Source organism: Podarcis bocagei (assembly GCF_964188305.1).
Source record: "Podarcis bocagei genome assembly, chromosome: 8".
NCBI classification, from domain to species: domain Eukaryota; kingdom Metazoa; phylum Chordata; class Lepidosauria; order Squamata; family Lacertidae; genus Podarcis; species Podarcis bocagei.
The window spans coordinates 61,989,462-61,997,542 of record NC_138133.1 but is presented as its reverse complement, the minus strand read 5'-3'; the positions used below and the strand labels follow the sequence as shown (position 1 = coordinate 61,997,542).

Genomic DNA, 8,081 nt, shown 5'->3' with positions numbered 1-8,081 from the left:
TAAAAAGCAGACAGAGGCATTATTCCCCCACCCCTCTGATCACAGCCCTGAGATCAGCAGAATTTTGTTTGCTCTTTAGACCACACTCTAAATACCAAGCACTGCACTTTATCTCTGGGTCAGATTCCGGTGGCTTGGAAGGCCACTTCTGGCTCCCAGGCTCTGTGTTAGAACACATCTGCCTCAGTCACTATTAACAATGTGGGTTACTTCCAGTTCCCATTTTATGAGTAAGTTACTAAGCTTGATCGATGGTGTTGTGAACTAGGCCACCCAATGGCTACCCATCGCAAAAATGAGGCCTGGACCCATGTCTCCCAGCTCTGAATCTACCAAGCCTGTACGCAGGAAACTGATCTAAAAGCATTTTGCTTTTCTATTACTGAGGCTGCTCAACTGTTTCAGACACTGTTTGTGCTACACTAGAGAAAGGAGTCAGAGGTGATGGCGGCGGCTGACTGAGAGGAAGAGAGCGCTCCAAGGCAAACCGCAAGGGAGTTTCCCTTAACAGCTTGTTGAAAGGAAGGAGCCTGAAGAGCTGCAAAACTGCTTTCCCCAAAAGGACAGTATTGGAGAGAACATGAGAATGGCAGGCTAGACATTCTGCCTTTCTGAGAATGAAAGCAATTCTCAAGAACGGTGTACTTTGCCCAGTGCAGTTGCTATTAAACACCACAACAGCCGTTCACACCTTTCAACTTAACTAGGCAACGGGGGGGGGGGTAGTCTGAGCCAGTAATAAGCATCCATGAAATTATATTGCAGTCTCTGATGGGCGATAACCTCCTGGGCATTCACTTGCATTGGAAGTTGTCTTTTGCGTGGTCAATGAAAGCAATTAAAACTCTGCCCATAAAATGCCTGGAGCTGAAGAGTCTGCCACACAAAATACTTATGATAACTGTCATTCTGGCAGTTTCCATTCTGTTGTCTGCAAAGGACATTTTTATCACTCTTAAACCCGCATTCTGTAAATTGAACAAATGGACTGTAATGTGTACATTTGAATTTTTAAACACCATGTTGCTTCAGGCATGGCTCTTGGGGGAAATCTCTTGACCTTTCGGAGTGGGTTTTGATGAGTGTCAGAGAGCGAGAAAGTGAATGTAAGTGAAGGAAATTTGGATCCTGGCACACCCACCCACCTATGAAAATATCATCAGCAAAACACTTCATCTGCTGCTGTCAGGAGGTGTAATTTTTTGCCAAATTCCCAATTATCCAAATATTTGGGGTTTCCATCAAGTCCATTTGGATATGTTGAGGTTACTAAATGCATAATTTGCCACCTATTTCACAGCAATATTTTCTTAAAGTGTGGGCACAACAACTGATCTCTTTCCCTTTCAAGCCAATTTGCAGTAAATCGATACAAAGCTTCTTCTATATCAGCAGCAGTTTGCTGCCAATTCTAAAAGGATATAGGCTACTTATACACTAAGCACATTCAAAGCACACCCTTTCCCCAAAAAGAATTCTGGGCCCTGTAGTTTATCCCACACAGAGTTCTCAGCAGCCCTTAACAAAGTACAGTGTCCAAAATTCCTTGAGGGTGGAAATGTGTTTCAAATTTGCTTTTAAAAGGGAGACGTATCACTTTGGGCTTGTTCATACTTATGCTTGTCCTGTGCTTAGAAAGCAGTTTTCCATTTGACCTGTACTTTCTAGGTACCCTTGCCCTACTCCTTTCCCAGGAAAAATATGTTCTTTAGCTCTAAATTGGAGCAAACATCAGTCTGGAGATGAACACTTTTATTATTCTTACGTTTTTCTGTGTTCTGTATTTTAATTATTTGATATTCTGTACAGTTGTACCTTGGAAGTTCAACTTCCAAAACGTTTGCAAACCAAAGCATGGTTTCTGATTGGCTGCAGCCAATTGGAAGCCACAGAAGCCCTGTCGGACATTCAGCTTCCAAAAATAGTTCAAAAACCAGAACACTCACTTCTGGGTTTCGATCGTCCAGGAGCCAAGGCGTTTGAGATCCAAGGTGTGACTGTATTTTGATATTTTGTAAGCTGCTTTGAGAAGCTTTGTAGAAAGTGATGAACAAATATTAGCAACCACAACAACATCCATTTATGTAAGTATGGAGGTGCTTTTATCTTATGCTGGTCTACGACTGTAATAAAGATTTGGATTGGATTAGAACATCCATTGACACCCCTTCTAACATTTTCTTTTGAAACGATGCAGTTATCATCTTAATACAATAGAAATTCATTCTGCTATGTTTTATCAGTGTTAATTTTATTTAGTAAATGACTTTTACATTTAATTTTTATTCATCATTGTTGCAAAATTAAATTTAAACTGTGGTCACAGTCTGAGCATCCATGACATAAACTGACAGCAAACACCATTAAACTTGCAATATTTCTTCAGTTATCTTTATTTTTGCATGTTTTCCCCAAAGCAAATGATATATCTTTTCTCATTTCTTGAGTTAATTTATTCTTCCTTCTCTGAATTTAATAAGTCAACGTTGACGTTTCTATAATATTCAGGACTTTATTTGGCCGTATATCAATTGATGGTGCATTATAGTTCTTCAATATTGTGCCATGAGCAGTTTTGTAATAACTAATAAGTTAGAAATGGTTCTCTTTCCATCTTCTTTGTTTCTGAAATAATCCAGGGGTGGCCACTTCTGCATTGCCAAAAAAGAGGACAAAATAAAGATGAGGATCTTCAGAAAATGTTAGAATGCAAATTCATATGCACAGGTGCACATTTAAAAATTATTATCATAATTTAAAGAGAAATATAGCAAGGAACCATGCTATTATAATTGTTTCACTAGCAGCCTAGTACCTGGTGTTGCTCAGGAATTCTGAGAAACTAAAAAAAACCCTTCCGTTTTTAAATGTGTCCTCTGACATCTTGATTCAAAATAGCATCCCATTGTATCAAAACATAGACATGCTCCTTGATATCAGGAACTATCATGCAAAATTTGATTACAATATCTTAAGAAGTATTGTATGCATAGAAAACAGATGGGCACACAATTACAAAATATATACTAGACAGGCTGAAAGTACATGGCATTGATCTGGAATTCTAAGAAACCAAAACACGTTGAGATTTATAAATGGATATAGTGTAACTTGTTAGTTTTACGACCTCCACCTCAGGGCCCTGACCCGACCTAGAGAACACCCAACCTAGATACGGACCATAATCAATTGAGACGATGGGCACCCAGTAGTATCCAAATATAGAACAAAACCCAGTCCTTGCTCTTAGGAATCATCGTGCCAAATTGGGCAACCATAACTTCAAAGGCATCCAAATCAAAACAGTTTAGAACTGTCACAGCAAACTGGGCAAAGTCACATTTTGGTCCACAGTCTTGATTCAAAATGGCATCTGACATCCAAACATAAATGAAAACCAGCTCCTCCACCTCAGGAACTCTTATGCCAAATTGGGCAGTAGTATCTCATGAGGCATCCAATTGCATAAAGAACAGACGGGAGGACAGACAGAAAAACCACTTTCCTATATATATAGTAGATAAGCACACCAGAAATGTAGAAATCCCCACACTGGATATTAGAGTCAGTGCTAATATTCAACACAAAGAAACTGTTGTTGAAACTTAGGGGAATTCCAACAAGAACTTGTGATGAGATGTGGAGGTCTCATTGGGGAGGAACTTGAAAAAGCTGCATTGTGCAAGCAATTCTTTCCTCGTGCTTCTTAAAACGTGGCACGTAGCTCCCAAAAATGGGTTAAGCTACTCATCTTACAGATCCAGAAGTATTTTTTTTAATGGAAGGCCCCAAATTGTTTATTTCTTTCTTTGTTTGTTTAATTTGTATAGCGCCCTTCAACCAAAGATCACAGGGTATTTCACAACATAAAAATACAAAATGAGAACACTAGATACATCAAAAACAAGAACAAAAGCAAGCCAATAACCACCTTCCCACAAAACACAGAATGTAGAGAAATGTTTTCACTTGGCGCCTGCAATCAGGATTAGTCCTCCCTAGTAAATATTATAGGACTACTGCCTAAACATTTTCAGTCATTTCCCTGATATCCACATGACAAAATGTGAAGCATCTTACCGCAGTTGTCCTTATTTCAGATTTAGAGGTATGAACTCAGTGAATGCAAATATTGAAATTACTATGGCTAGTACTGTCGTTTTATTGCTCAGTTAGTGGGGGGCAACTGAAGGGGACTTTAGAATAAGTGGAAGGAACCAAAACTTTGAATTTTCAAAAGTGGTATCAGAAAGTAGAGCTGGTCCAAAACATTTTGCTGCCTGTGGCAAAGGACAATTCCCATTCACCCAGAAGGGTAGAGAAGCTGACAAGAGTGGCTGTGGGATCTTACTTCAAGACTGGCATAAAAGTCTAAGAACAGCCCACTGGCTCAGGCAACCAAAGGGCATTATTGGCTGTTTATCACACCTGAGGGCAGCAGGCAAGCTTAAATGGACAAGGCAGCCCCCCTGCCCATCACACACAGTTTTGTCCTTCAGTTCCTCGCAGCTGTTACCCATCTGCTAGCATCTGACACTTCAGGTGACTGCACTACTCTGCCTAACGGTGGGGTCGGCCCTTTCAGAAAGTACACGAAAGCTATATTGAACCAAGTAAGTATTTAGTATTTGAATGTATTGGGGAACTTACTTGCAAAGTGTAGCCCTATTAAAAAAAAAACTTCTTAGGCACAGCTGCCTAAAAATAAGAGTCTACTAAACCATTTGAGTTTAGGGTATATGTTGCTTAGCATACATTTTGTGTTTGGTGGTCAACATTTCAAAACATTACCACTCCTCTCCTGACAGTGGGTGGCTTGTCTAACTTGTGTCAATGCTTATAGCAGCTTTCTTCTGCTTTTTGTTAAGCAACTCACCTAGAATAAACGAAGAGTCACTGAAATATAACTTTAGCTTGAGGGATACCATTACATAGGATTTTCATGAAGCATTAGACCATTTTGTTAAGATAAAAGTGCTGTCAATACACATATGACTCACTTCTGCTACGCAAGCAAGCTATTTTGTTATTCTTCACATCCTTGAAGCAACCGATGCACAGAAAACAATTGTCCGCAACCTCAATAAGTAAGACAAACCTCCATGTCTGCTTTTCAAATGGTTGATTAAATTTCGTTATGTGCACCTACAAGACTACAATTTCAGATCATCACAGGGAACAAGTTATTTCAGGAATATATATATTCTGCATACAGTGGTGCCCCGCAAGACGAACGCCTCGCAAGCAAGACGGAAAACCCGCTAGACGAAAGGGATTGCAAGTACACATGAAGAAAACTGATTATTATAATAATAATAAAATGCCAATGTGTCTGCCGTGATCTTTGTGAGAAAATCCTTACAGCTTATTTTGCACTTGCTGACAGTTTATGTTGTGATAGCCTAATACACTCATGAAGCTCACCTCATTTGCCAGATTCCCTGTTTACATCAATGAAAGTGTTATCCATTGTGTTATCTATTGAAGCTTATGTGAATAGATTTGATTTAAAAGGCTTGCATACCATTTACCTAAGAAACTGCTCCAACTACCATGTTCCATTTCATATTCCGAAAATGGACAATTATTCCAATTATGTCTGATTCTATCTGATTTGTTTCCATCAGCTGTGCAATAATTTTGTGCAAGTTATATAGAGGGAAGGACAGGAGACGAATGGGAGGGACAAAAGCTTGCTGACAAAGTACATGCTTTGCATTCAGAAGGTCCCAGGTTCAGTCCCTATCATCTCAAACTAAAAAAAGACTGTGGTGGTTTGAAAGACTTCTGTCTCAGAGCAGGAGAAGTGGTACCAGTCAAAGTAAACATTGCTGGTTTTGATGGACTGGCCTAGTTTGACTTCCAATAAGGCAGGTTCTTGTGTCACAGAATGTGAATAGATATCTGTTAGCGCTGCATTAGTGGGATAATATTTCAATGTGCACTTGCAATATGAACATGTACAACTATACAGGATTGAGGTTGAATTGAATACCTATGAGTTCATTCCTTAAAGCCTCTCAGAAGTATGTGATACACAGACTATATTATTCATCTGGCTGGAGTGTCCTGGCTAGAGTGTCCAAGCTGGTGCCCAATAGTTTAATTTTTACAATCTGCTTACATTCAGAATCTGAACATTATGGACACTACATCAGCACCATGGGGAATGATGGTGGTCTGGGTATTATCACCAATTTTGTTGCAATTGCCTGAAGTAGGGATTGATAGCACCCTCATTGATGAGCTGAGGAAACTTGACTTGTCTTAATCTACCTTGTAGGGCATCTTCAGAAGAAAAGGCGAAGGAGTAAACGCTACACAAATCCAGGGTGGAGTCCCTAAGATGGTTGGATGGCACCTTGTACACCTCTTTCTGGCAACTCCTGCAGCCAAGATGGTGCCAAATGTATTGCTCTGCTTTCCTTTGGACCACATCCATGAGAGCGGGGGTCTTGCTCTCTGGGCAGCCCAGGAACTCCAGACACACTGCCTAGGCTTGTGCCCTGGAGAAGCCACTTCGGTGCTGCTAACACAGCAAAAACAATGCAGAAGACCGCAGTTACAAGTTACTGGTCTTTTCAGCCACAGCAGGCGCTGTGATTATCCAGTGGTTTGACTTCATTCCCAGAGGCACATTCCATTGTCTTTCAAGGCAGACAGATGCCAACAACATAGTAATGCCAAGTGCAAACTTTGATATTTATCAAGGCATCGTTGGGTTAGTCTCTTTGGTTATACTACTGTTGTTGATTCCAGTTTCAGTTAAGGAAGCTCTTAATGTCCTGTTATTTGACTGGTTTTATAGGTTCATGCTTAAATGTGCAATTTGGGTGCTCCTTTTCTTATTGTAAGTCAGAGACCTTTGATGCAGAATGATGCCTATAAACCTACATCTAAAAAAAGATCACTTTTTTCAGAGGCTATACTTCTCTCTCTGCGTGTGTGTGTGTGAGTGTGTTTGTACATTTTGCACCCCACACTAAGTTCTTGAACACCAGATAATATATAAATCAGAAGCAATCTGATTTGGAATGGAATGGAATGGAAAATTATCTTTTATTATTTCTTCATAACTGGGAGCTGGGCAAGAATTTATGTTATGAATTTATTGCTTATGATGAAATACAGGAACATTCCATTTTAGTCATCCATTTTTACAATGTGCAGTAATGAGAGTTTATTATTTTGATCCAGAACTTACTTAATATTTCTAGTTTGCCCTATGGCTGCACACACTGATGCACAATTAGGGGGTACTCAAGTCACACTGAAATCAATGAGGATTAGAGAGGCTTGCTCAATATATTGTTATTGTTGTAAAGATCCATAATATTGATGTGACATACAATTATTTTAATCCCATTGTATTTATGGAATATGTAAATTGTAATTTTGCCTTGTTTACAGTAATGTAAAAATTTCATCCAGAAAATCCACTCGTGTACTGATAGCAACCTAAAAAAGTATACCTACATCATTGTAGGTATACTTTTCTAGGTTGCTATCAGTACACAAGTGGACTTTCTGGATGAAATTTTTACATTATTGTAAACAAGGCGAAGGAGTGATAGGTGGCGACCTAAATCTTGCACTTAATAACTATTCTGATAAAAGCAGAATTTCTCCGCTATCAGAAAACATGTGCAAATCACCATCTTTTAAAACACCCTTCTACAAAATATTACATAAACATAATAACTTTGACACTTAGCACATAGCCAACCCAGAACTAAGAAGCTATACACATATGCCAGCAAGGTACACAAATTACCCCTGACTGGGTTATTTATTAATCACAGAAAGCCTTATCTCTCAGGTTTACAAGTCAGAGATTGATCTTCTTAATATCTCGGACCATGCCGCTGTAATCATGAAGAGTACACAAACCTAAACTTTTCTATCGGAAGTTAGACTACTGGACATTAAATAGTTATTTTTACTATAGAGAAACTCTTTAAAGATATTCCTAAAAACTATAATCATCAGCCACTATTATTATTATTTTTGTAAAGCTAATAAGCTCTGTTTTCCTTGTATGGATGTTTTGTTACTTGAAATTAAAAATCTGTTAAAAATAC

The 8,081-nt window shown here is 39.0% G+C and overlaps 1 long non-coding RNA gene across 1 annotated transcript in view; it reads right to left on the bottom strand.

The window, feature by feature from the left end:
- Nucleotides 1–2,234: 2,234 nt before the first annotated feature.
- LOC308593111 overlaps nucleotides 2,235–8,081 on the bottom strand; it is a 34,893-nt gene continuing 29,046 nt past the window's right edge. The window contains exon 2 of the long non-coding RNA XR_014010732.1: nucleotides 2,235–2,651. This is a non-coding gene — a long non-coding RNA (uncharacterized lncRNA). The remainder of the gene's footprint in view (nucleotides 2,652–8,081) is intronic.